Source organism: Salvelinus fontinalis, unplaced genomic scaffold (genome assembly GCF_029448725.1).
Source record: "Salvelinus fontinalis isolate EN_2023a unplaced genomic scaffold, ASM2944872v1 scaffold_1637, whole genome shotgun sequence".
Classification (NCBI taxonomy): domain Eukaryota; kingdom Metazoa; phylum Chordata; class Actinopteri; order Salmoniformes; family Salmonidae; genus Salvelinus; species Salvelinus fontinalis.
Window position 1 is genome coordinate 1 of NW_026601846.1, and position 26,780 is coordinate 26,780.

The 26,780-nt window shown below is 41.7% G+C and overlaps 27 non-coding genes across 27 annotated transcripts; all 27 read left to right on the forward strand.

The window, feature by feature from the left end:
• Positions 1-110: 110 nt before the first annotated feature.
• On the forward strand, positions 111-183 carry trnav-cac (transfer RNA valine (anticodon CAC)). The gene has a single exon. It is a non-coding gene; the product is annotated as a tRNA-Val (tRNA).
• A 969-nt stretch (positions 184-1,152) lies between these two features.
• trnav-aac (transfer RNA valine (anticodon AAC)) lies at positions 1,153-1,225 on the forward strand. Its single transcript has one exon. It is a non-coding gene; the product is annotated as a tRNA-Val (tRNA).
• Positions 1,226-2,113: 888 nt separating this feature from the next.
• On the forward strand, positions 2,114-2,186 carry trnav-cac (transfer RNA valine (anticodon CAC)). The gene has a single exon. It is a non-coding gene; the product is annotated as a tRNA-Val (tRNA).
• A 969-nt stretch (positions 2,187-3,155) lies between these two features.
• On the forward strand, positions 3,156-3,228 carry trnav-aac (transfer RNA valine (anticodon AAC)). Its single transcript has one exon. It is a non-coding gene; the product is annotated as a tRNA-Val (tRNA).
• An 888-nt stretch (positions 3,229-4,116) lies between these two features.
• trnav-cac (transfer RNA valine (anticodon CAC)) lies at positions 4,117-4,189 on the forward strand. Its single transcript has one exon. It is a non-coding gene; the product is annotated as a tRNA-Val (tRNA).
• A 970-nt stretch (positions 4,190-5,159) lies between these two features.
• Positions 5,160-5,232, forward strand: trnav-aac (transfer RNA valine (anticodon AAC)). Its single transcript has one exon. It is a non-coding gene; the product is annotated as a tRNA-Val (tRNA).
• Positions 5,233-6,201: 969 nt separating this feature from the next.
• On the forward strand, positions 6,202-6,274 carry trnav-aac (transfer RNA valine (anticodon AAC)). The gene has a single exon. It is a non-coding gene; the product is annotated as a tRNA-Val (tRNA).
• An 889-nt stretch (positions 6,275-7,163) lies between these two features.
• Positions 7,164-7,236, forward strand: trnav-cac (transfer RNA valine (anticodon CAC)). The gene has a single exon. It is a non-coding gene; the product is annotated as a tRNA-Val (tRNA).
• A 969-nt stretch (positions 7,237-8,205) lies between these two features.
• trnav-aac (transfer RNA valine (anticodon AAC)) lies at positions 8,206-8,278 on the forward strand. The gene has a single exon. It is a non-coding gene; the product is annotated as a tRNA-Val (tRNA).
• An 889-nt stretch (positions 8,279-9,167) lies between these two features.
• Positions 9,168-9,240, forward strand: trnav-cac (transfer RNA valine (anticodon CAC)). Its single transcript has one exon. It is a non-coding gene; the product is annotated as a tRNA-Val (tRNA).
• A 969-nt stretch (positions 9,241-10,209) lies between these two features.
• trnav-aac (transfer RNA valine (anticodon AAC)) lies at positions 10,210-10,282 on the forward strand. Its single transcript has one exon. It is a non-coding gene; the product is annotated as a tRNA-Val (tRNA).
• Positions 10,283-11,171: 889 nt separating this feature from the next.
• On the forward strand, positions 11,172-11,244 carry trnav-cac (transfer RNA valine (anticodon CAC)). The gene has a single exon. It is a non-coding gene; the product is annotated as a tRNA-Val (tRNA).
• Positions 11,245-12,213: 969 nt separating this feature from the next.
• On the forward strand, positions 12,214-12,286 carry trnav-aac (transfer RNA valine (anticodon AAC)). Its single transcript has one exon. It is a non-coding gene; the product is annotated as a tRNA-Val (tRNA).
• Positions 12,287-13,175: 889 nt separating this feature from the next.
• Positions 13,176-13,248, forward strand: trnav-cac (transfer RNA valine (anticodon CAC)). Its single transcript has one exon. It is a non-coding gene; the product is annotated as a tRNA-Val (tRNA).
• Positions 13,249-14,217: 969 nt separating this feature from the next.
• Positions 14,218-14,290, forward strand: trnav-aac (transfer RNA valine (anticodon AAC)). Its single transcript has one exon. It is a non-coding gene; the product is annotated as a tRNA-Val (tRNA).
• Positions 14,291-15,179: 889 nt separating this feature from the next.
• trnav-cac (transfer RNA valine (anticodon CAC)) lies at positions 15,180-15,252 on the forward strand. Its single transcript has one exon. It is a non-coding gene; the product is annotated as a tRNA-Val (tRNA).
• A 969-nt stretch (positions 15,253-16,221) lies between these two features.
• trnav-aac (transfer RNA valine (anticodon AAC)) lies at positions 16,222-16,294 on the forward strand. The gene has a single exon. It is a non-coding gene; the product is annotated as a tRNA-Val (tRNA).
• An 889-nt stretch (positions 16,295-17,183) lies between these two features.
• Positions 17,184-17,256, forward strand: trnav-cac (transfer RNA valine (anticodon CAC)). Its single transcript has one exon. It is a non-coding gene; the product is annotated as a tRNA-Val (tRNA).
• A 969-nt stretch (positions 17,257-18,225) lies between these two features.
• Positions 18,226-18,298, forward strand: trnav-aac (transfer RNA valine (anticodon AAC)). The gene has a single exon. It is a non-coding gene; the product is annotated as a tRNA-Val (tRNA).
• Positions 18,299-19,187: 889 nt separating this feature from the next.
• Positions 19,188-19,260, forward strand: trnav-cac (transfer RNA valine (anticodon CAC)). The gene has a single exon. It is a non-coding gene; the product is annotated as a tRNA-Val (tRNA).
• A 969-nt stretch (positions 19,261-20,229) lies between these two features.
• On the forward strand, positions 20,230-20,302 carry trnav-aac (transfer RNA valine (anticodon AAC)). The gene has a single exon. It is a non-coding gene; the product is annotated as a tRNA-Val (tRNA).
• Positions 20,303-21,191: 889 nt separating this feature from the next.
• Positions 21,192-21,264, forward strand: trnav-cac (transfer RNA valine (anticodon CAC)). The gene has a single exon. It is a non-coding gene; the product is annotated as a tRNA-Val (tRNA).
• A 969-nt stretch (positions 21,265-22,233) lies between these two features.
• On the forward strand, positions 22,234-22,306 carry trnav-aac (transfer RNA valine (anticodon AAC)). Its single transcript has one exon. It is a non-coding gene; the product is annotated as a tRNA-Val (tRNA).
• An 836-nt stretch (positions 22,307-23,142) lies between these two features.
• trnav-cac (transfer RNA valine (anticodon CAC)) lies at positions 23,143-23,215 on the forward strand. Its single transcript has one exon. It is a non-coding gene; the product is annotated as a tRNA-Val (tRNA).
• Positions 23,216-24,184: 969 nt separating this feature from the next.
• On the forward strand, positions 24,185-24,257 carry trnav-aac (transfer RNA valine (anticodon AAC)). The gene has a single exon. It is a non-coding gene; the product is annotated as a tRNA-Val (tRNA).
• Positions 24,258-25,093: 836 nt separating this feature from the next.
• On the forward strand, positions 25,094-25,166 carry trnav-cac (transfer RNA valine (anticodon CAC)). The gene has a single exon. It is a non-coding gene; the product is annotated as a tRNA-Val (tRNA).
• Positions 25,167-26,135: 969 nt separating this feature from the next.
• Positions 26,136-26,208, forward strand: trnav-aac (transfer RNA valine (anticodon AAC)). The gene has a single exon. It is a non-coding gene; the product is annotated as a tRNA-Val (tRNA).
• The last annotated feature ends 572 nt before the right edge of the window (positions 26,209-26,780 follow it).

Below are 26,780 nucleotides of genomic sequence, written 5' to 3' on the forward strand. Positions count from 1 at the left end.
GTTTTTATGGCTATTATGGCTCTTACTGTGGTACTCTATTTGGGATATAACGGGCAGTAGACTTGTGGGCATTCCTAATATTTTCCATGACTTCCACAGCTTTTGTTGTGGTTTCCGTAGTGTAGTGGTTATCACGTTCGCCTCACACGCGAAAGGTCCCCGGTTCGAAACCGGGCGGAAACATATTTTAATATTCAATTATTTCCCAATGCCCCTCGGCTAGCATATGGTTTGAAACAGTTGAGGTTTGTCTAAACCTTGCTGTCTACCTCTCCGACCTGTGGATCAATGTTAAAACAAACAAAAGTGCAGATAGTTTTCTGTCATTTCAGCTGCTTGATGTGATTGTGTGATAGATTTAGTTGGCTGGCTAGCAAAGGAAAAGTAGCTGGCCCGCATAGTTACAGTGCATTCGGAAAGTATTCAGACCCCTTACTTTTTTCCACATTTTGTTACGTTACAGCCTTATTCTAAAATGGATTAAATTAAATAAAATCTATCTACACACAATACCCCATAATGACAAAGCGATAACATATAGTTTTTATTCATAAAAAAATATTTAAAAAATACCTTATTTACATACGTTTTCAGACCCTTTGCTATGAGGCTGGAAGTTGAGCTCAGGTCCATCCTGTTTCCATTGATCATCCTTGAGATGTTTCTACAACTTGATTGGAGTCCACCTGTGGTAAATTCAATTGATTGGTCATGATTTGGAAAGGCACACAGCTGTCTGTCTACGTAAGGTTCCACAGTTGACAGTGCACGTCAGAGCATAAACCAAGCCATGAGGTCGAAGGAATTGTCCCTAGAGCTCCGAGACAGGATTGTGTCGAGGCACAGATGTGGGGAAAGGCACCAAAACATTTCTGCAGCATTGAAGGTACCCAAGAACACAGTGGCTTCCATCATTCTTAAATGGAAGAAGTTTGGAACCACCAAGACTCTTCCAAGAGCCGGCTGCCCAGCCAAACCATCCCTACGGTGAATCAGCCCTTATTTAGGAGTTATTGACACGATAATTCCCGGGTTCTCAAGCCTTATTGCCTAATTAATGGACAAAGTCATTTCTGATTTCATTAGGTTCTGAGAGCGATAAATGCCCCACCCAGCCAAGGTGAGTCACGCCCTTAGTATTGCACTCATTCAGTTTCCGTAGTGTAGTGGTTATCACGTTCGCCTAACACGCGAAAGGTCCCCGGTTCGAGACCGGGCGGAAACACGTTTTAACAAATTCGACAGTAAGCCTTTTCACTTCGGGCTCGACCCCAATATAGGAATTCATGCTTTTCCTACGCACTTCTCAGTATTTGGTTCTCAGACGTACCTTTTTAAGTCGCGTAAACGCACTCTGCAGGTGTGGCTAGCTTGGGCGCTCTGAATAAATTCCTGCTACGTGTGGTCTGAGTTCCATAATGATTCAAATAGGCTACATGTCCCAAACTATTGCACAACGTTAGCTTAATATGATCCACTAATGCTAGCAACCCTCAGGAACAATTCACAAGGATGTGACAGATTAAAGAAAGGTCAACGGAATGAAAGTATGCCAAAATAAATGTATGCGGGTGTTACTGACGGTGGCTCCCGATAGTGGCTAATATTTATCATGATACAAATTGTAAAATAAAACTGGGAAAAGCCCCACAGTGGAGGTGTCATAATACCCATAAAACCTAGTGGTCAAACAGGGAAATGGTTCCAACCGATTTTCAGCCATTCATTTTTCCCATAGGGGATTTTTAGAAACACTTAAAATAATACATTTGTACTTCTTTATGATAGCCACATTGGCAGTTAATTGGCATTTAATTTTGGGGGGGGGTAAAAACAGGCGAATATTTTTATAAAAGTCACCTTCTCCTAGAGAGATTTACACGGTTACCATGCCAGGGTAAGCCTACAAGAAACACAGCCCTTATTTTAAGTGTTTTTTAAATCCCCTGTGGGGAACATGAAGGTGGAAAAACGATTGGAACCATTTCCCTGTTTGACCACTAGTTTTTATGGCTATTATGGCTCTTACTGTGGTACTCTATTTGGGATATTACGGTCAGTAGACTTGTGGGCATTCCTAATATTTTCCATGACTTCCACTGCTTTTGTTGTGGTTTCCGTAGTGTAGTGGTTATCACGTTCGCCTCACACGCGAAAGGTCCCCGGTTCGAAACCGGGCGGAAACATATTTTAATATTCAATTATTTCCCAATGCCCCTCGGCTAGCATATGGTTTGAAACAGTTGAGGTTTGTCTAAACCTTGCTGTCTACCTCTCCGACCTGTGGATCAATGTTAAAACAAACAAAAGTGCAGATAGTTTTCTGTCATTTCAGCTGCTTGATGTGATTGTGTGATAGATTTAGTTGGCTGGCTAGCAAAGGAAAAGTAGCTGGCCCGCATAGTTACAGTGCATTCGGAAAGTATTCAGACCCCTTACTTTTTTCCACATTTTGTTACGTTACAGCCTTATTCTAAAATGGATTAAATTAAATAAAATCTATCTACACACAATACCCCATAATGACAAAGCGATAACATATAGTTTTTATTCATAAAAAAATATTTAAAAAATACCTTATTTACATACGTTTTCAGACCCTTTGCTATGAGGCTGGAAGTTGAGCTCAGGTCCATCCTGTTTCCATTGATCATCCTTGAGATGTTTCTACAACTTGATTGGAGTCCACCTGTGGTAAATTCAATTGATTGGTCATGATTTGGAAAGGCACACAGCTGTCTGTCTACGTAAGGTTCCACAGTTGACAGTGCACGTCAGAGCATAAACCAAGCCATGAGGTCGAAGGAATTGTCCCTAGAGCTCCGAGACAGGATTGTGTCGAGGCACAGATGTGGGGAAAGGCACCAAAACATTTCTGCAGCATTGAAGGTACCCAAGAACACAGTGGCTTCCATCATTCTTAAATGGAAGAAGTTTGGAACCACCAAGACTCTTCCAAGAGCCGGCTGCCCAGCCAAACCATCCCTACGGTGAATCAGCCCTTATTTAGGAGTTATTGACACGATAATTCCCGGGTTCTCAAGCCTTATTGCCTAATTAATGGACAAAGTCATTTCTGATTTCATTAGGTTCTGAGAGCGATAAATGCCCCACCCAGCCAAGGTGAGTCACGCCCTTAGTATTGCACTCATTCAGTTTCCGTAGTGTAGTGGTTATCACGTTCGCCTAACACGCGAAAGGTCCCCGGTTCGAGACCGGGCGGGAACACGTTTTAACAAATTCGACAGTAAGCCTTTTCACTTCGGGCTCGACCCCAATATAGGAATTCATGCTTTTCCTACGCACTTCTCAGTATTTGGTTCTCAGACGTACCTTTTTAAGTCGCGTAAACGCACTCTGCAGGTGTGGCTAGCTTGGGCGCTCTGAATAAATTCCTGCTACGTGTGGTCTGAGTTCCATAATGATTCAAATAGGCTACATGTCCCAAACTATTGCACAACGTTAGCTTAATATGATCCACTAATGCTAGCAACCCTCAGGAACAATTCACAAGGATGTGACAGATTAAAGAAAGGTCAACGGAATGAAAGTATGCCAAAATAAATGTATGCGGGTGTTACTGACGGTGGCTCCCGATAGTGGCTAATATTTATCATGATACAAATTGTAAAATAAAACTGGGAAAAGCCCCACAGTGGAGGTGTCATAATACCCATAAAACCTAGTGGTCAAACAGGGAAATGGTTCCAACCGATTTTCAGCCATTCATTTTTCCCATAGGGGATTTTTAGAAACACTTAAAATAATACATTTGTACTTCTTTATGATAGCCACATTGGCAGTTAATTGGCATTTAATTTTGGGGGGGGGTAAAAACAGGCGAATATTTTTATAAAAGTCACCTTCTCCTAGAGAGATTTACACGGTTACCATGCCAGGGTAAGCCTACAAGAAACACAGCCCTTATTTTAAGTGTTTTTTAAATCCCCTGTGGGGAACATGAAGGTGGAAAAACGATTGGAACCATTTCCCTGTTTGACCACTAGTTTTTATGGCTATTATGGCTCTTACTGTGGTACTCTATTTGGGATATAACGGGCAGTAGACTTGTGGGCATTCCTAATATTTTCCATGACTTCCACTGCTTTTGTTGTGGTTTCCGTAGTGTAGTGGTTATCACGTTCGCCTCACACGCGAAAGGTCCCCGGTTCGAAACCGGGCGGAAACATATTTTAATATTCAATTATTTCCCAATGCCCCTCGGCTAGCATATGGTTTGAAACAGTTGAGGTTTGTCTAAACCTTGCTGTCTACCTCTCCGACCTGTGGATCAATGTTAAAACAAACAAAAGTGCAGATAATTTTCTGTCATTTCAGCTGCTTGATGTGATTGTGTGATAGATTTAGTTGGCTGGCTAGCAAAGGAAAAGTAGCTGGCCCGCATAGTTACAGTGCATTCGGAAAGTATTCAGACCCCTTACTTTTTTCCACATTTTGTTACGTTACAGCCTTATTCTAAAATGGATTAAATTAAATAAAATCTATCTACACACAATACCCCATAATGACAAAGCGATAACATATAGTTTTTATTCATAAAAAAATATTTAAAAAATACCTTATTTACATACGTTTTCAGACCCTTTGCTATGAGGCTGGAAGTTGAGCTCAGGTCCATCCTGTTTCCAGTGATCATCCTTGAGATGTTTCTACAACTTGATTGGAGTCCACCTGTGGTAAATTCAATTGATTGGTCATGATTTGGAAAGGCACACAGCTGTCTGTCTACGTAAGGTTCCACAGTTGACAGTGCACGTCAGAGCATAAACCACGCCATGAGGTCGAAGGAATTGTCCCTAGAGCTCCGAGACAGGATTGTGTCGAGGCACAGATGTGGGGAAAGGCACCAAAACATTTCTGCCTACATTGAAGGTACCCAAGAACACAGTGGCTTCCATCATTCTTAAATGGAAGAAGTTTGGAACCACCAAGACTCTTCCAAGAGCCGGCTGCCCAGCCAAACCATCCCTACGGTGAATCAGCCCTTATTTAGGAGTTATTGACACGATAATTCCCGGGTTCTCAAGCCTTATTGCCTAATTAATGGACAAAGTCATTTCTGATTTCATTAGGTTCTGAGAGCGATAAATGCCCCACCCAGCCAAGGTGAGTCACGCCCTTAGTATTGCACTCATTCAGTTTCCGTAGTGTAGTGGTTATCACGTTCGCCTAACACGCGAAAGGTCCCCGGTTCGAAACCGGGCGGAAACATATTTTAATATTCAATTATTTCCCAATGCCCCTCGGCTAGCATATGGTTTGAAACAGTTGAGGTTTGTCTAAACCTTGCTGTCTACCTCTCCGACCTGTGGATCAATGTTAAAACAAACAAAAGTGCAGATAGTTTTCTGTCATTTCAGCTGCTTGATGTGATTGTGTGATAGATTTAGTTGGCTGGCTAGCAAAGGAAAAGTAGCTGGCCCGCATAGTTACAGTGCATTCGGAAAGTATTCAGACCCCTTACTTTTTTCCACATTTTGTTACGTTACAGCCTTATTCTAAAATGGATTAAATTAAATAAAATCTATCTACACACAATACCCCATAATGACAAAGCGATAACATATAGTTTTTATTCATAAAAAAATATTTAAAAAATACCTTATTTACATACGTTTTCAGACCCTTTGCTATGAGGCTGGAAGTTGAGCTCAGGTCCATCCTGTTTCCATTGATCATCCTTGAGATGTTTCTACAACTTGATTGGAGTCCACCTGTGGTAAATTCAATTGATTGGTCATGATTTGGAAAGGCACACAGCTGTCTGTCTACGTAAGGTTCCACAGTTGACAGTGCACGTCAGAGCATAAACCAAGCCATGAGGTCGAAGGAATTGTCCCTAGAGCTCCGAGACAGGATTGTGTCGAGGCACAGATGTGGGGAAAGGCACCAAAACATTTCTGCAGCATTGAAGGTACCCAAGAACACAGTGGCTTCCATCATTCTTAAATGGAAGAAGTTTGGAACCACCAAGACTCTTCCAAGAGCCGGCTGCCCAGCCAAACCATCCCTACGGTGAATCAGCCCTTATTTAGGAGTTATTGACACGATAATTCCCGGGTTCTCAAGCCTTATTGCCTAATTAATGGACAAAGTCATTTCTGATTTCATTAGGTTCTGAGAGCGATAAATGCCCCACCCAGCCAAGGTGAGTCACGCCCTTAGTATTGCACTCATTCAGTTTCCGTAGTGTAGTGGTTATCACGTTCGCCTAACACGCGAAAGGTCCCCGGTTCGAGACCGGGCGGAAACACGTTTTAACAAATTCGACAGTAAGCCTTTTCACTTCGGGCTCGACCCCAATATAGGAATTCATGCTTTTCCTACGCACTTCTCAGTATTTGGTTTTCTGAGACGTACCTTTTTAAGTCGCGTAAACGCACTCTGCAGGTGTGGCTAGCTTGGGCGCTCTGAATAAATTCCTGCTACGTGTGGTCTGAGTTCCATAATGATTCAAATAGGCTACATGTCCCAAACTATTGCACAACGTTAGCTTAATATGATCCACTAATGCTAGCAACCCTCAGGAACAATTCACAAGGATGTGACAGATTAAAGAAAGGTCAACGGAATGAAAGTATGCCAAAATAAATGTATGCGGGTGTTACTGACAGTGGCTCCCGATAGTGGCTAATATTTATCATGATACAAATTGTAAAATAAAACTGGGAAAAGCCCCACAGTGGAGGTGTCATAATACCCATAAAATCTAGTGGTCAAACAGGGAAATGGTTCCAACCGATTTTCAGCCATTCATTTTTCCCATAGGGGATTTTTAGAAACACTTAAAATAATACATTTGTACTTCTTTATGATAGCCACATTGGCAGTTAATTGGCATTTAATTTTGGGGGGGGTAAAAACAGGCGAATATTTTTATAAAAGTCACCTTCTCCTAGAGAGATTTACACGGTTACCATGCCAGGGTAAGCCTACAAGAAACACAGCCCTTATTTTAAGTGTTTTTTAAATCCCCTGTGGGGAACATGAAGGTGGAAAAACGATTGGAACCATTTCCCTGTTTGACCACTAGTTTTTATGGCTATTATGGCTCTTACTGTGGTACTCTATTTGGGATATTACGGTCAGTAGACTTGTGGGCATTCCTAATATTTTCCATGACTTCCACTGCTTTTGTTGTGGTTTCCGTAGTGTAGTGGTTATCACGTTCGCCTCACACGCGAAAGGTCCCCGGTTCGAAACCGGGCGGAAACATATTTTAATATTCAATTATTTCCCAATGCCCCTCGGCTAGCATATGGTTTGAAACAGTTGAGGTTTGTCTAAACCTTGCTGTCTACCTCTCCGACCTGTGGATCAATGTTAAAACAAACAAAAGTGCAGATAGTTTTCTGTCATTTCAGCTGCTTGATGTGATTGTGTGATAGATTTAGTTGGCTGGCTAGCAAAGGAAAAGTAGCTGGCCCGCATAGTTACAGTGCATTCGGAAAGTATTCAGACCCCTTACTTTTTTCCACATTTTGTTACGTTACAGCCTTATTCTAAAATGGATTAAATTAAATAAAATCTATCTACACACAATACCCCATAATGACAAAGCGATAACATATAGTTTTTATTCATAAAAAAATATTTAAAAAATACCTTATTTACATACGTTTTCAGACCCTTTGCTATGAGGCTGGAAGTTGAGCTCAGGTCCATCCTGTTTCCATTGATCATCCTTGAGATGTTTCTACAACTTGATTGGAGTCCACCTGTGGTAAATTCAATTGATTGGTCATGATTTGGAAAGGCACACAGCTGTCTGTCTACGTAAGGTTCCACAGTTGACAGTGCACGTCAGAGCATAAACCAAGCCATGAGGTCGAAGGAATTGTCCCTAGAGCTCCGAGACAGGATTGTGTCGAGGCACAGATGTGGGGAAAGGCACCAAAACATTTCTGCAGCATTGAAGGTACCCAAGAACACAGTGGCTTCCATCATTCTTAAATGGAAGAAGTTTGGAACCACCAAGACTCTTCCAAGAGCCGGCTGCCCAGCCAAACCATCCCTACGGTGAATCAGCCCTTATTTAGGAGTTATTGACACGATAATTCCCGGGTTCTCAAGCCTTATTGCCTAATTAATGGACAAAGTCATTTCTGATTTCATTAGGTTCTGAGAGCGATAAATGCCCCACCCAGCCAAGGTGAGTCACGCCCTTAGTATTGCACTCATTCAGTTTCCGTAGTGTAGTGGTTATCACGTTCGCCTAACACGCGAAAGGTCCCCGGTTCGAGACCGGGCGGAAACACGTTTTAACAAATTCGACAGTAAGCCTTTTCACTTCGGGCTCGACCCCAATATAGGAATTCATGCTTTTCCTACGCACTTCTCAGTATTTGGTTTTCTGAGACGTACCTTTTTAAGTCGCGTAAACGCACTCTGCAGGTGTGGCTAGCTTGGGCGCTCTGAATAAATTCCTGCTACGTGTGGTCTGAGTTCCATAATGATTCAAATAGGCTACATGTCCCAAACTATTGCACAACGTTAGCTTAATATGATCCACTAATGCTAGCAACCCTCAGGAACAATTCACAAGGATGTGACAGATTAAAGAAAGGTCAACGGAATGAAAGTATGCCAAAATAAATGTATGCGGGTGTTACTGACAGTGGCTCCCGATAGTGGCTAATATTTATCATGATACAAATTGTAAAATAAAACTGGGAAAAGCCCCACAGTGGAGGTGTCATAATACCCATAAAATCTAGTGGTCAAACAGGGAAATGGTTCCAACCGATTTTCAGCCATTCATTTTTCCCATAGGGGATTTTTAGAAACACTTAAAATAATACATTTGTACTTCTTTATGATAGCCACATTGGCAGTTAATTGGCATTTAATTTTGGGGGGGGTAAAAACAGGCGAATATTTTTATAAAAGTCACCTTCTCCTAGAGAGATTTACACGGTTACCATGCCAGGGTAAGCCTACAAGAAACACAGCCCTTATTTTAAGTGTTTTTTAAATCCCCTGTGGGGAACATGAAGGTGGAAAAACGATTGGAACCATTTCCCTGTTTGACCACTAGTTTTTATGGCTATTATGGCTCTTACTGTGGTACTCTATTTGGGATATTACGGTCAGTAGACTTGTGGGCATTCCTAATATTTTCCATGACTTCCACTGCTTTTGTTGTGGTTTCCGTAGTGTAGTGGTTATCACGTTCGCCTCACACGCGAAAGGTCCCCGGTTCGAAACCGGGCGGAAACATATTTTAATATTCAATTATTTCCCAATGCCCCTCGGCTAGCATATGGTTTGAAACAGTTGAGGTTTGTCTAAACCTTGCTGTCTACCTCTCCGACCTGTGGATCAATGTTAAAACAAACAAAAGTGCAGATAGTTTTCTGTCATTTCAGCTGCTTGATGTGATTGTGTGATAGATTTAGTTGGCTGGCTAGCAAAGGAAAAGTAGCTGGCCCGCATAGTTACAGTGCATTCGGAAAGTATTCAGACCCCTTACTTTTTTCCACATTTTGTTACGTTACAGCCTTATTCTAAAATGGATTAAATTAAATAAAATCTATCTACACACAATACCCCATAATGACAAAGCGATAACATATAGTTTTTATTCATAAAAAAATATTTAAAAAATACCTTATTTACATACGTTTTCAGACCCTTTGCTATGAGGCTGGAAGTTGAGCTCAGGTCCATCCTGTTTCCATTGATCATCCTTGAGATGTTTCTACAACTTGATTGGAGTCCACCTGTGGTAAATTCAATTGATTGGTCATGATTTGGAAAGGCACACAGCTGTCTGTCTACGTAAGGTTCCACAGTTGACAGTGCACGTCAGAGCATAAACCAAGCCATGAGGTCGAAGGAATTGTCCCTAGAGCTCCGAGACAGGATTGTGTCGAGGCACAGATGTGGGGAAAGGCACCAAAACATTTCTGCAGCATTGAAGGTACCCAAGAACACAGTGGCTTCCATCATTCTTAAATGGAAGAAGTTTGGAACCACCAAGACTCTTCCAAGAGCCGGCTGCCCAGCCAAACCATCCCTACGGTGAATCAGCCCTTATTTAGGAGTTATTGACACGATAATTCCCGGGTTCTCAAGCCTTATTGCCTAATTAATGGACAAAGTCATTTCTGATTTCATTAGGTTCTGAGAGCGATAAATGCCCCACCCAGCCAAGGTGAGTCACGCCCTTAGTATTGCACTCATTCAGTTTCCGTAGTGTAGTGGTTATCACGTTCGCCTAACACGCGAAAGGTCCCCGGTTCGAGACCGGGCGGAAACACGTTTTAACAAATTCGACAGTAAGCCTTTTCACTTCGGGCTCGACCCCAATATAGGAATTCATGCTTTTCCTACGCACTTCTCAGTATTTGGTTTTCTGAGACGTACCTTTTTAAGTCGCGTAAACGCACTCTGCAGGTGTGGCTAGCTTGGGCGCTCTGAATAAATTCCTGCTACGTGTGGTCTGAGTTCCATAATGATTCAAATAGGCTACATGTCCCAAACTATTGCACAACGTTAGCTTAATATGATCCACTAATGCTAGCAACCCTCAGGAACAATTCACAAGGATGTGACAGATTAAAGAAAGGTCAACGGAATGAAAGTATGCCAAAATAAATGTATGCGGGTGTTACTGACAGTGGCTCCCGATAGTGGCTAATATTTATCATGATACAAATTGTAAAATAAAACTGGGAAAAGCCCCACAGTGGAGGTGTCATAATACCCATAAAATCTAGTGGTCAAACAGGGAAATGGTTCCAACCGATTTTCAGCCATTCATTTTTCCCATAGGGGATTTTTAGAAACACTTAAAATAATACATTTGTACTTCTTTATGATAGCCACATTGGCAGTTAATTGGCATTTAATTTTGGGGGGGGTAAAAACAGGCGAATATTTTTATAAAAGTCACCTTCTCCTAGAGAGATTTACACGGTTACCATGCCAGGGTAAGCCTACAAGAAACACAGCCCTTATTTTAAGTGTTTTTTAAATCCCCTGTGGGGAACATGAAGGTGGAAAAACGATTGGAACCATTTCCCTGTTTGACCACTAGTTTTTATGGCTATTATGGCTCTTACTGTGGTACTCTATTTGGGATATTACGGTCAGTAGACTTGTGGGCATTCCTAATATTTTCCATGACTTCCACTGCTTTTGTTGTGGTTTCCGTAGTGTAGTGGTTATCACGTTCGCCTCACACGCGAAAGGTCCCCGGTTCGAAACCGGGCGGAAACATATTTTAATATTCAATTATTTCCCAATGCCCCTCGGCTAGCATATGGTTTGAAACAGTTGAGGTTTGTCTAAACCTTGCTGTCTACCTCTCCGACCTGTGGATCAATGTTAAAACAAACAAAAGTGCAGATAGTTTTCTGTCATTTCAGCTGCTTGATGTGATTGTGTGATAGATTTAGTTGGCTGGCTAGCAAAGGAAAAGTAGCTGGCCCGCATAGTTACAGTGCATTCGGAAAGTATTCAGACCCCTTACTTTTTTCCACATTTTGTTACGTTACAGCCTTATTCTAAAATGGATTAAATTAAATAAAATCTATCTACACACAATACCCCATAATGACAAAGCGATAACATATAGTTTTTATTCATAAAAAAATATTTAAAAAATACCTTATTTACATACGTTTTCAGACCCTTTGCTATGAGGCTGGAAGTTGAGCTCAGGTCCATCCTGTTTCCATTGATCATCCTTGAGATGTTTCTACAACTTGATTGGAGTCCACCTGTGGTAAATTCAATTGATTGGTCATGATTTGGAAAGGCACACAGCTGTCTGTCTACGTAAGGTTCCACAGTTGACAGTGCACGTCAGAGCATAAACCAAGCCATGAGGTCGAAGGAATTGTCCCTAGAGCTCCGAGACAGGATTGTGTCGAGGCACAGATGTGGGGAAAGGCACCAAAACATTTCTGCAGCATTGAAGGTACCCAAGAACACAGTGGCTTCCATCATTCTTAAATGGAAGAAGTTTGGAACCACCAAGACTCTTCCAAGAGCCGGCTGCCCAGCCAAACCATCCCTACGGTGAATCAGCCCTTATTTAGGAGTTATTGACACGATAATTCCCGGGTTCTCAAGCCTTATTGCCTAATTAATGGACAAAGTCATTTCTGATTTCATTAGGTTCTGAGAGCGATAAATGCCCCACCCAGCCAAGGTGAGTCACGCCCTTAGTATTGCACTCATTCAGTTTCCGTAGTGTAGTGGTTATCACGTTCGCCTAACACGCGAAAGGTCCCCGGTTCGAGACCGGGCGGAAACACGTTTTAACAAATTCGACAGTAAGCCTTTTCACTTCGGGCTCGACCCCAATATAGGAATTCATGCTTTTCCTACGCACTTCTCAGTATTTGGTTTTCTGAGACGTACCTTTTTAAGTCGCGTAAACGCACTCTGCAGGTGTGGCTAGCTTGGGCGCTCTGAATAAATTCCTGCTACGTGTGGTCTGAGTTCCATAATGATTCAAATAGGCTACATGTCCCAAACTATTGCACAACGTTAGCTTAATATGATCCACTAATGCTAGCAACCCTCAGGAACAATTCACAAGGATGTGACAGATTAAAGAAAGGTCAACGGAATGAAAGTATGCCAAAATAAATGTATGCGGGTGTTACTGACAGTGGCTCCCGATAGTGGCTAATATTTATCATGATACAAATTGTAAAATAAAACTGGGAAAAGCCCCACAGTGGAGGTGTCATAATACCCATAAAATCTAGTGGTCAAACAGGGAAATGGTTCCAACCGATTTTCAGCCATTCATTTTTCCCATAGGGGATTTTTAGAAACACTTAAAATAATACATTTGTACTTCTTTATGATAGCCACATTGGCAGTTAATTGGCATTTAATTTTGGGGGGGGTAAAAACAGGCGAATATTTTTATAAAAGTCACCTTCTCCTAGAGAGATTTACACGGTTACCATGCCAGGGTAAGCCTACAAGAAACACAGCCCTTATTTTAAGTGTTTTTTAAATCCCCTGTGGGGAACATGAAGGTGGAAAAACGATTGGAACCATTTCCCTGTTTGACCACTAGTTTTTATGGCTATTATGGCTCTTACTGTGGTACTCTATTTGGGATATTACGGTCAGTAGACTTGTGGGCATTCCTAATATTTTCCATGACTTCCACTGCTTTTGTTGTGGTTTCCGTAGTGTAGTGGTTATCACGTTCGCCTCACACGCGAAAGGTCCCCGGTTCGAAACCGGGCGGAAACATATTTTAATATTCAATTATTTCCCAATGCCCCTCGGCTAGCATATGGTTTGAAACAGTTGAGGTTTGTCTAAACCTTGCTGTCTACCTCTCCGACCTGTGGATCAATGTTAAAACAAACAAAAGTGCAGATAGTTTTCTGTCATTTCAGCTGCTTGATGTGATTGTGTGATAGATTTAGTTGGCTGGCTAGCAAAGGAAAAGTAGCTGGCCCGCATAGTTACAGTGCATTCGGAAAGTATTCAGACCCCTTACTTTTTTCCACATTTTGTTACGTTACAGCCTTATTCTAAAATGGATTAAATTAAATAAAATCTATCTACACACAATACCCCATAATGACAAAGCGATAACATATAGTTTTTATTCATAAAAAAATATTTAAAAAATACCTTATTTACATACGTTTTCAGACCCTTTGCTATGAGGCTGGAAGTTGAGCTCAGGTCCATCCTGTTTCCATTGATCATCCTTGAGATGTTTCTACAACTTGATTGGAGTCCACCTGTGGTAAATTCAATTGATTGGTCATGATTTGGAAAGGCACACAGCTGTCTGTCTACGTAAGGTTCCACAGTTGACAGTGCACGTCAGAGCATAAACCAAGCCATGAGGTCGAAGGAATTGTCCCTAGAGCTCCGAGACAGGATTGTGTCGAGGCACAGATGTGGGGAAAGGCACCAAAACATTTCTGCAGCATTGAAGGTACCCAAGAACACAGTGGCTTCCATCATTCTTAAATGGAAGAAGTTTGGAACCACCAAGACTCTTCCAAGAGCCGGCTGCCCAGCCAAACCATCCCTACGGTGAATCAGCCCTTATTTAGGAGTTATTGACACGATAATTCCCGGGTTCTCAAGCCTTATTGCCTAATTAATGGACAAAGTCATTTCTGATTTCATTAGGTTCTGAGAGCGATAAATGCCCCACCCAGCCAAGGTGAGTCACGCCCTTAGTATTGCACTCATTCAGTTTCCGTAGTGTAGTGGTTATCACGTTCGCCTAACACGCGAAAGGTCCCCGGTTCGAGACCGGGCGGAAACACGTTTTAACAAATTCGACAGTAAGCCTTTTCACTTCGGGCTCGACCCCAATATAGGAATTCATGCTTTTCCTACGCACTTCTCAGTATTTGGTTTTCTGAGACGTACCTTTTTAAGTCGCGTAAACGCACTCTGCAGGTGTGGCTAGCTTGGGCGCTCTGAATAAATTCCTGCTACGTGTGGTCTGAGTTCCATAATGATTCAAATAGGCTACATGTCCCAAACTATTGCACAACGTTAGCTTAATATGATCCACTAATGCTAGCAACCCTCAGGAACAATTCACAAGGATGTGACAGATTAAAGAAAGGTCAACGGAATGAAAGTATGCCAAAATAAATGTATGCGGGTGTTACTGACAGTGGCTCCCGATAGTGGCTAATATTTATCATGATACAAATTGTAAAATAAAACTGGGAAAAGCCCCACAGTGGAGGTGTCATAATACCCATAAAATCTAGTGGTCAAACAGGGAAATGGTTCCAACCGATTTTCAGCCATTCATTTTTCCCATAGGGGATTTTTAGAAACACTTAAAATAATACATTTGTACTTCTTTATGATAGCCACATTGGCAGTTAATTGGCATTTAATTTTGGGGGGGGTAAAAACAGGCGAATATTTTTATAAAAGTCACCTTCTCCTAGAGAGATTTACACGGTTACCATGCCAGGGTAAGCCTACAAGAAACACAGCCCTTATTTTAAGTGTTTTTTAAATCCCCTGTGGGGAACATGAAGGTGGAAAAACGATTGGAACCATTTCCCTGTTTGACCACTAGTTTTTATGGCTATTATGGCTCTTACTGTGGTACTCTATTTGGGATATTACGGTCAGTAGACTTGTGGGCATTCCTAATATTTTCCATGACTTCCACTGCTTTTGTTGTGGTTTCCGTAGTGTAGTGGTTATCACGTTCGCCTCACACGCGAAAGGTCCCCGGTTCGAAACCGGGCGGAAACATATTTTAATATTCAATTATTTCCCAATGCCCCTCGGCTAGCATATGGTTTGAAACAGTTGAGGTTTGTCTAAACCTTGCTGTCTACCTCTCCGACCTGTGGATCAATGTTAAAACAAACAAAGGTGCAGATAGTTTTCTGTCATTTCAGCTGCTTGATGTGATTGTGTGATAGATTTAGTTGGCTGGCTAGCAAAGGAAAAGTAGCTGGCCCGCATAGTTACAGTGCATTCGGAAAGTATTCAGACCCCTTACTTTTTTCCACATTTTGTTACGTTACAGCCTTATTCTAAAATGGATTAAATTAAATAAAATCTATCTACACACAATACCCCATAATGACAAAGCGATAACATATAGTTTTTATTCATAAAAAAATATTTAAAAAATACCTTATTTACATACGTTTTCAGACCCTTTGCTATGAGGCTGGAAGTTGAGCTCAGGTCCATCCTGTTTCCATTGATCATCCTTGAGATGTTTCTACAACTTGATTGGAGTCCACCTGTGGTAAATTCAATTGATTGGTCATGATTTGGAAAGGCACACAGCTGTCTGTCTACGTAAGGTTCCACAGTTGACAGTGCACGTCAGAGCATAAACCAAGCCATGAGGTCGAAGGAATTGTCCCTAGAGCTCCGAGACAGGATTGTGTCGAGGCACAGATGTGGGGAAAGGCACCAAAACATTTCTGCAGCATTGAAGGTACCCAAGAACACAGTGGCTTCCATCATTCTTAAATGGAAGAAGTTTGGAACCACCAAGACTCTTCCAAGAGCCGGCTGCCCAGCCAAACCATCCCTACGGTGAATCAGCCCTTATTTAGGAGTTATTGACACGATAATTCCCGGGTTCTCAAGCCTTATTGCCTAATTAATGGACAAAGTCATTTCTGATTTCATTAGGTTCTGAGAGCGATAAATGCCCCACCCAGCCAAGGTGAGTCACGCCCTTAGTATTGCACTCATTCAGTTTCCGTAGTGTAGTGGTTATCACGTTCGCCTAACACGCGAAAGGTCCCCGGTTCGAGACCGGGCGGAAACACGTTTTAACAAATTCGACAGTAAGCCTTTTCACTTCGGGCTCGACCCCAATATAGGAATTCATGCTTTTCCTACGCACTTCTCAGTATTTGGTTTTCTGAGACGTACCTTTTTAAGTCGCGTAAACGCACTCTGCAGGTGTGGCTAGCTTGGGCGCTCTGAATAAATTCCTGCTACGTGTGGTCTGAGTTCCATAATGATTCAAATAGGCTACATGTCCCAAACTATTGCACAACGTTAGCTTAATATGATCCACTAATGCTAGCAACCCTCAGGAACAATTCACAAGGATGTGACAGATTAAAGAAAGGTCAACGGAATGAAAGTATGCCAAAATAAATGTATGCGGGTGTTACTGACAGTGGCTCCCGATAGTGGCTAATATTTATCATGATACAAATTGTAAAATAAAACTGGGAAAAGCCCCACAGTGGAGGTGTCATAATACCCATAAAATCTAGTGGTCAAACAGGGAAATGGTTCCAACCGATTTTCAGCCATTCATTTTTCCCATAGGGGATTTTTAGAAACACTTAAAATAATACATTTGTACTTCTTTATGATAGCCACATTGGCAGTTAATTGGCATTTAATTTTGGGGGGGGTAAAAACAGGCGAATATTTTTATAAAAGTCACCTTCTCCTAGAGAGATTTACACGGTTACCATGCCAGGGTAAGCCTACAAGAAACACAGCCCTTATTTTAAGTGTTTTTTAAATCCCCTGTGGGGAACATGAAGGTGGAAAAACGATTGGAACCATTTCCCTGTTTGACCACTAGTTTTTATGGCTATTATGGCTCTTACTGTGGTACTCTATTTGGGATATTACGGTCAGTAGACTTGTGGGCATTCCTAATATTTTCCATGACTTCCACTGCTTTTGTTGTGGTTTCCGTAGTGTAGTGGTTATCACGTTCGCCTCACACGCGAAAGGTCCCCGGTTCGAAACCGGGCGGAAACATATTTTAATATTCAATTATTTCCCAATGCCCCTCGGCTAGCATATGGTTTGAAACAGTTGAGGTTTGTCTAAACCTTGCTGTCTACCTCTCCGACCTGTGGATCAATGTTAAAACAAACAAAGGTGCAGATAGTTTTCTGTCATTTCAGCTGCTTGATGTGATTGTGTGATAGATTTAGTTGGCTGGCTAGCAAAGGAAAAGTAGCTGGCCCGCATAGTTACAGTGCATTCGGAAAGTATTCAGACCCCTTACTTTTTTCCACATTTTGTTACGTTACAGCCTTATTCTAAAATGGATTAAATTAAATAAAATCTATCTACACACAATACCCCATAATGACAAAGCGATAACATATAGTTTTTATTCATAAAAAAATATTTAAAAAATACCTTATTTACATACGTTTTCAGACCCTTTGCTATGAGGCTGGAAGTTGAGCTCAGGTCCATCCTGTTTCCATTGATCATCCTTGAGATGTTTCTACAACTTGATTGGAGTCCACCTGTGGTAAATTCAATTGATTGGTCATGATTTGGAAAGGCACACAGCTGTCTGTCTACGTAAGGTTCCACAGTTGACAGTGCACGTCAGAGCATAAACCAAGCCATGAGGTCGAAGGAATTGTCCCTAGAGCTCCGAGACAGGATTGTGTCGAGGCACAGATGTGGGGAAAGGCACCAAAACATTTCTGCAGCATTGAAGGTACCCAAGAACACAGTGGCTTCCATCATTCTTAAATGGAAGAAGTTTGGAACCACCAAGACTCTTCCAAGAGCCGGCTGCCCAGCCAAACCATCCCTACGGTGAATCAGCCCTTATTTAGGAGTTATTGACACGATAATTCCCGGGTTCTCAAGCCTTATTGCCTAATTAATGGACAAAGTCATTTCTGATTTCATTAGGTTCTGAGAGCGATAAATGCCCCACCCAGCCAAGGTGAGTCACGCCCTTAGTATTGCACTCATTCAGTTTCCGTAGTGTAGTGGTTATCACGTTCGCCTAACACGCGAAAGGTCCCCGGTTCGAGACCGGGCGGAAACACGTTTTAACAAATTCGACAGTAAGCCTTTTCACTTCGGGCTCGACCCCAATATAGGAATTCATGCTTTTCCTACGCACTTCTCAGTATTTGGTTTTCTGAGACGTACCTTTTTAAGTCGCGTAAACGCACTCTGCAGGTGTGGCTAGCTTGGGCGCTCTGAATAAATTCCTGCTACGTGTGGTCTGAGTTCCATAATGATTCAAATAGGCTACATGTCCCAAACTATTGCACAACGTTAGCTTAATATGATCCACTAATGCTAGCAACCCTCAGGAACAATTCACAAGGATGTGACAGATTAAAGAAAGGTCAACGGAATGAAAGTATGCCAAAATAAATGTATGCGGGTGTTACTGACAGTGGCTCCCGATAGTGGCTAATATTTATCATGATACAAATTGTAAAATAAAACTGGGAAAAGCCCCACAGTGGAGGTGTCATAATACCCATAAAATCTAGTGGTCAAACAGGGAAATGGTTCCAACCGATTTTCAGCCATTCATTTTTCCCATAGGGGATTTTTAGAAACACTTAAAATAATACATTTGTACTTCTTTATGATAGCCACATTGGCAGTTAATTGGCATTTAATTTTGGGGGGGGTAAAAACAGGCGAATATTTTTATAAAAGTCACCTTCTCCTAGAGAGATTTACACGGTTACCATGCCAGGGTAAGCCTACAAGAAACACAGCCCTTATTTTAAGTGTTTTTTAAATCCCCTGTGGGGAACATGAAGGTGGAAAAACGATTGGAACCATTTCCCTGTTTGACCACTAGTTTTTATGGCTATTATGGCTCTTACTGTGGTACTCTATTTGGGATATTACGGTCAGTAGACTTGTGGGCATTCCTAATATTTTCCATGACTTCCACTGCTTTTGTTGTGGTTTCCGTAGTGTAGTGGTTATCACGTTCGCCTCACACGCGAAAGGTCCCCGGTTCGAAACCGGGCGGAAACATATTTTAATATTCAATTATTTCCCAATGCCCCTCGGCTAGCATATGGTTTGAAACAGTTGAGGTTTGTCTAAACCTTGCTGTCTACCTCTCCGACCTGTGGATCAATGTTAAAACAAACAAAAGTGCAGATAGTTTTCTGTCATTTCAGCTGCTTGATGTGATTGTGTGATAGATTTAGTTGGCTGGCTAGCAAAGGAAAAGTAGCTGGCCCGCATAGTTACAGTGCATTCGGAAAGTATTCAGACCCCTTACTTTTTTCCACATTTTGTTACGTTACAGCCTTATTCTAAAATGGATTAAATTAAATAAAATCTATCTACACACAATACCCCATAATGACAAAGCGATAACATATAGTTTTTATTCATAAAAAAATATTTAAAAAATACCTTATTTACATACGTTTTCAGACCCTTTGCTATGAGGCTGGAAGTTGAGCTCAGGTCCATCCTGTTTCCATTGATCATCCTTGAGATGTTTCTACAACTTGATTGGAGTCCACCTGTGGTAAATTCAATTGATTGGTCATGATTTGGAAAGGCACACAGCTGTCTGTCTACGTAAGGTTCCACAGTTGACAGTGCACGTCAGAGCATAAACCAAGCCATGAGGTCGAAGGAATTGTCCCTAGAGCTCCGAGACAGGATTGTGTCGAGGCACAGATGTGGGGAAAGGCACCAAAACATTTCTGCAGCATTGAAGGTACCCAAGAACACAGTGGCTTCCATCATTCTTAAATGGAAGAAGTTTGGAACCACCAAGACTCTTCCAAGAGCCGGCTGCCCAGCCAAACCATCCCTACGGTGAATCAGCCCTTATTTAGGAGTTATTGACACGATAATTCCCGGGTTCTCAAGCCTTATTGCCTAATTAATGGACAAAGTCATTTCTGATTTCATTAGGTTCTGAGAGCGATAAATGCCCCACCCAGCCAAGGTGAGTCACGCCCTTAGTATTGCACTCATTCAGTTTCCGTAGTGTAGTGGTTATCACGTTCGCCTAACACGCGAAAGGTCCCCGGTTCGAGACCGGGCGGAAACACGTTTTAACAAATTCGACAGTAAGCCTTTTCACTTCGGGCTCGACCCCAATATAGGAATTCATGCTTTTCCTACGCACTTCTCAGTATTTGGTTTTCTGAGACGTACCTTTTTAAGTCGCGTAAACGCACTCTGCAGGTGTGGCTAGCTTGGGCGCTCTGAATAAATTCCTGCTACGTGTGGTCTGAGTTCCATAATGATTCAAATAGGCTACATGTCCCAAACTATTGCACAACGTTAGCTTAATATGATCCACTAATGCTAGCAACCCTCAGGAACAATTCACAAGGATGTGACAGATTAAAGAAAGGTCAACGGAATGAAAGTATGCCAAAATAAATGTATGCGGGTGTTACTGACAGTGGCTCCCGATAGTGGCTAATATTTATCATGATACAAATTGTAAAATAAAACTGGGAAAAGCCCCACAGTGGAGGTGTCATAATACCCATAAAATCTAGTGGTCAAACAGGGAAATGGTTCCAACCGATTTTCAGCCATTCATTTTTCCCATAGGGGATTTTTAGAAACACTTAAAATAATACATTTGTACTTCTTTATGATAGCCACATTGGCAGTTAATTGGCATTTAATTTTGGGGGGGGTAAAAACAGGCGAATATTTTTATAAAAGTCACCTTCTCCTAGAGAGATTTACACGGTTACCATGCCAGGGTAAGCCTACAAGAAACACAGCCCTTATTTTAAGTGTTTTTTAAATCCCCTGTGGGGAACATGAAGGTGGAAAAACGATTGGAACCATTTCCCTGTTTGACCACTAGTTTTTATGGCTATTATGGCTCTTACTGTGGTACTCTATTTGGGATATTACGGTCAGTAGACTTGTGGGCATTCCTAATATTTTCCATGACTTCCACTGCTTTTGTTGTGGTTTCCGTAGTGTAGTGGTTATCACGTTCGCCTCACACGCGAAAGGTCCCCGGTTCGAAACCGGGCGGAAACATATTTTAATATTCAATTATTTCCCAATGCCCCTCGGCTAGCATATGGTTTGAAACAGTTGAGGTTTGTCTAAACCTTGCTGTCTACCTCTCCGACCTGTGGATCAATGTTAAAACAAACAAAAGTGCAGATAGTTTTCTGTCATTTCAGCTGCTTGATGTGATTGTGTGATAGATTTAGTTGGCTGGCTAGCAAAGGAAAAGTAGCTGGCCCGCATAGTTACAGTGCATTCGGAAAGTATTCAGACCCCTTACTTTTTTCCACATTTTGTTACGTTACAGCCTTATTCTAAAATGGATTAAATTAAATAAAATCTATCTACACACAATACCCCATAATGACAAAGCGATAACATATAGTTTTTATTCATAAAAAAATATTTAAAAAATACCTTATTTACATACGTTTTCAGACCCTTTGCTATGAGGCTGGAAGTTGAGCTCAGGTCCATCCTGTTTCCATTGATCATCCTTGAGATGTTTCTACAACTTGATTGGAGTCCACCTGTGGTAAATTCAATTGATTGGTCATGATTTGGAAAGGCACACAGCTGTCTGTCTACGTAAGGTTCCACAGTTGACAGTGCACGTCAGAGCATAAACCAAGCCATGAGGTCGAAGGAATTGTCCCTAGAGCTCCGAGACAGGATTGTGTCGAGGCACAGATGTGGGGAAAGGCACCAAAACATTTCTGCAGCATTGAAGGTACCCAAGAACACAGTGGCTTCCATCATTCTTAAATGGAAGAAGTTTGGAACCACCAAGACTCTTCCAAGAGCCGGCTGCCCAGCCAAACCATCCCTACGGTGAATCAGCCCTTATTTAGGAGTTATTGACACGATAATTCCCGGGTTCTCAAGCCTTATTGCCTAATTAATGGACAAAGTCATTTCTGATTTCATTAGGTTCTGAGAGCGATAAATGCCCCACCCAGCCAAGGTGAGTCACGCCCTTAGTATTGCACTCATTCAGTTTCCGTAGTGTAGTGGTTATCACGTTCGCCTAACACGCGAAAGGTCCCCGGTTCGAGACCAGGCAGAAACACATTTTAACAAATTCGACAGTAAGCCTTTTCACTTCGGGCTCGACCCCAATATAGGAATTCATGCTTTTCCTACGCACTTCTCAGTATTTGGTTCTCAAACGTACCTTTTTAAGTCACGTAAACGCACTCTGTAGGTGTGGCTAGCTTGGGCGCTCTGAATAAATTCCTGCTACGTGTGGTCTGAGTTCCATAATGATTCAAATAGGCTACATGTCCCAAACTATTGCACAACGTTAGCTTAATATGATCCACTAATGCTAGCAACCCTCAGGAACAATTCACAAGGATGTGACAGATTAAAGAAAGGTCAACGGAATGAAAGTATGCCAAAATAAATGTATGCGGGTGTTACTGACGGTGGCTCCCGATAGTGGCTAATATTTATCATGATACAAATTGTAAAATAAAACTGGGAAAAGCCCCACAGTGGAGGTGTCATAATACCCATAAAACCTAGTGGTCAAACAGGGAAATGGTTCCAACCGATTTTCAGCCATTCATTTTTCCCATAGGGGATTTTTAGAAACACTTAAAATAATACATTTGTACTTCTTTATGATAGCCACATTGGCAGTTAATTGGCATTTAATTTTTTGGGGGGTAAAAACAGGCGAATATTTTTATAAAAGTCACCTTCTCCTAGAGAGATTTACACGGTTACCATGCCAGGGTAAGCCTACAAGAAACACAGCCCTTATTTTAAGTGTTTTTTAAACGTACCACTAGTTTTTATGGCTATTATGGCTCTTACTGTGGTACTCTATTTGGGATATTACGGTCAGTAGACTTGTGGGCATTCCTAATATTTTCCATGACTTCCACTGCTTTTGTTGTGGTTTCCGTAGTGTAGTGGTTATCACGTTCGCCTCACACGCGAAAGGTCCCCGGTTCGAAACCGGGCGGAAACATATTTTAATATTCAATTATTTCCCAATGCCCCTCGGCTAGCATATGGTTTGAAACAGTTGAGGTTTGTCTAAACCTTGCTGTCTACCTCTCCGACCTGTGGATCAATGTTAAAACAAACAAAAGTGCAGATAGTTTTCTGTCATTTCAGCTGCTTGATGTGATTGTGTGATAGATTTAGTTGGCTGGCTAGCAAAGGAAAAGTAGCTAGCCCGCATAGTTACAGTGCATTCGGAAAGTATTCAGACCCCTTACTTTTTTCCACATTTTGTTACGTTACAGCCTTATTCTAAAATGGATTAAATTAAATAAAATCTATCTACACACAATACCCCATAATGACAAAGCGATAACATATAGTTTTTATTCATAAAAAAATATTTAAAAAATACCTTATTTACATACGTTTTCAGACCCTTTGCTATGAGGCTGGAAGTTGAGCTCAGGTCCATCCTGTTTCCATTGATCATCCTTGAGATGTTTCTACAACTTGATTGGAGTCCACCTGTGGTAAATTCAATTGATTGGTCATGATTTGGAAAGGCACACAGCTGTCTGTCTACGTAAGGTTCCACAGTTGACAGTGCACGTCAGAGCATAAACCAAGCCATGAGGTCGAAGGAATTGTCCCTAGAGCTCCGAGACAGGATTGTGTCGAGGCACAGATGTGGGGAAAGGCACCAAAACATTTCTGCAGCATTGAAGGTACCCAAGAACACAGTGGCTTCCATCATTCTTAAATGGAAGAAGTTTGGAACCACCAAGACTCTTCCAAGAGCCGGCTGCCCAGCCAAACCATCCCTACGGTGAATCAGCCCTTATTTAGGAGTTATTGACACGATAATTCCCGGGTTCTCAAGCCTTATTGCCTAATTAATGGACAAAGTCATTTCTGATTTCATTAGGTTCTGAGAGCGATAAATGCCCCACCCAGCCAAGGTGAGTCACGCCCTTAGTATTGCACTCATTCAGTTTCCGTAGTGTAGTGGTTATCACGTTCGCCTAACACGCGAAAGGTCCCCGGTTCGAGACCGGGCAGAAACACATTTTAACAAATTCGACAGTAAGCGTTTTCACTTCGGGCTCGACCCCAATATAGGAATTCATGCTTTTCCTACGCACTTCTCAGTATTTGGTTCTCAAACGTACCTTTTTAAGTCACGTAAACGCACTCTGTAGGTGTGGCTAGCTTGGGCGCTCTGAATAAATTCCTGCTAAGTGTGGTCTGAGTTCCATAATGATTCAAATAGGCTACATGTCCCAAACTATTGCACAACGTTAGCTTAATATGATCCACTAATGCTAGCAACCCTCAGGAACAATTCACAAGGATGTGACAGATTAAAGAAAGGTCAACGGAATGAAAGTATGCCAAAATAAATGTATGCGGGTGTTACTGACGGTGGCTCCCGATAGTGGCTAATATTTATCATGATACAAATTGTAAAATAAAACTGGGAAAAGCCCCACAGTGGAGGTGTCATAATACCCATAAAACCTAGTGGTCAAACAGGGAAATGGTTCCAACCGATTTTCAGCCATTCATTTTTCCCATAGGGGATTTTTAGAAACACTTAAAATAATACATTTGTACTTCTTTATGATAGCCACATTGGCAGTTAATTGGCATTTAATTTTTTGGGGGGTAAAAACAGGCGAATATTTTTATAAAAGTCACCTTCTCCTAGAGAGATTTACACGGTTACCATGCCAGGGTAAGCCTACAAGAAACACAGCCCTTATTTTAAGTGTTTTTTAAACGTACCACTAGTTTTTATGGCTATTATGGCTCTTACTGTGGTACTCTATTTGGGATATTACGGTCAGTAGACTTGTGGGCATTCCTAATATTTTCCATGACTTCCACTGCTTTTGTTGTGGTTTCCGTAGTGTAGTGGTTATCACGTTCGCCTCACACGCGAAAGGTCCCCGGTTCGAAACCGGGCGGAAACATATTTTAATATTCAATTATTTCCCAATGCCCCTCGGCTAGCATATGGTTTGAAACAGTTGAGGTTTGTCTAAACCTTGCTGTCTACCTCTCCGACCTGTGGATCAATGTTAAAACAAACAAAAGTGCAGATAGTTTTCTGTCATTTCAGCTGCTTGATGTGATTGTGTGATAGATTTAGTTGGCTGGCTAGCAAAGGAAAAGTAGCTAGCCCGCATAGTTACAGTGCATTCGGAAAGTATTCAGACCCCTTACTTTTTTCCACATTTTGTTACGTTACAGCCTTATTCTAAAATGGATTAAATTAAATAAAATCTATCTACACACAATACCCCATAATGACAAAGCGATAACATATAGTTTTTATTCATAAAAAAATATTTAAAAAATACCTTATTTACATACGTTTTCAGACCCTTTGCTATGAGGCTGGAAGTTGAGCTCAGGTCCATCCTGTTTCCATTGATCATCCTTGAGATGTTTCTACAACTTGATTGGAGTCCACCTGTGGTAAATTCAATTGATTGGTCATGATTTGGAAAGGCACACAGCTGTCTGTCTACGTAAGGTTCCACAGTTGACAGTGCACGTCAGAGCATAAACCAAGCCATGAGGTCGAAGGAATTGTCCCTAGAGCTCCGAGACAGGATTGTGTCGAGGCACAGATGTGGGGAAAGGCACCAAAACATTTCTGCAGCATTGAAGGTACCCAAGAACACAGTGGCTTCCATCATTCTTAAATGGAAGAAGTTTGGAACCACCAAGACTCTTCCAAGAGCCGGCTGCCCAGCCAAACCATCCCTACGGTGAATCAGCCCTTATTTAGGAGTTATTGACACGATAATTCCCGGGTTCTCAAGCCTTATTGCCTAATTAATGGACAAAGTCATTTCTGATTTCATTAGGTTCTGAGAGCGATAAATGCCCCACCCAGCCAAGGTGAGTCACGCCCTTAGTATTGCACTCATTCAGTTTCCGTAGTGTAGTGGTTATCACGTTCGCCTAACACGCGAAAGGTCCCCGGTTCGAGACCGGGCAGAAACACATTTTAACAAATTCGACAGTAAGCGTTTTCACTTCGGGCTCGACCCCAATATAGGAATTCATGCTTTTCCTACGCACTTCTCAGTATTTGGTTCTCAAACGTACCTTTTTAAGTCACGTAAACGCACTCTGTAGGTGTGGCTAGCTTGGGCGCTCTGAATAAATTCCTGCTAAGTGTGGTCTGAGTTCCATAATGATTCAAATAGGCTACATGTCCCAAACTATTGCACAACGTTAGCTTAATATGATCCACTAATGCTAGCAACCCTCAGGAACAATTCACAAGGATGTGACAGATTAAAGAAAGGTCAACGGAATGAAAGTATGCCAAAATAAATGTATGCGGGTGTTACTGACGGTGGCTCCCGATAGTGGCTAATATTTATCATGATACAAATTGTAAAATAAAACTGGGAAAAGCCCCACAGTGGAGGTGTCATAATACCCATAAAACCTAGTGGTCAAACAGGGAAATGGTTCCAACCGATTTTCAGCCATTCATTTTTCCCATAGGGGATTTTTAGAAACACTTAAAATAATACATTTGTACTTCTTTATGATAGCCACATTGG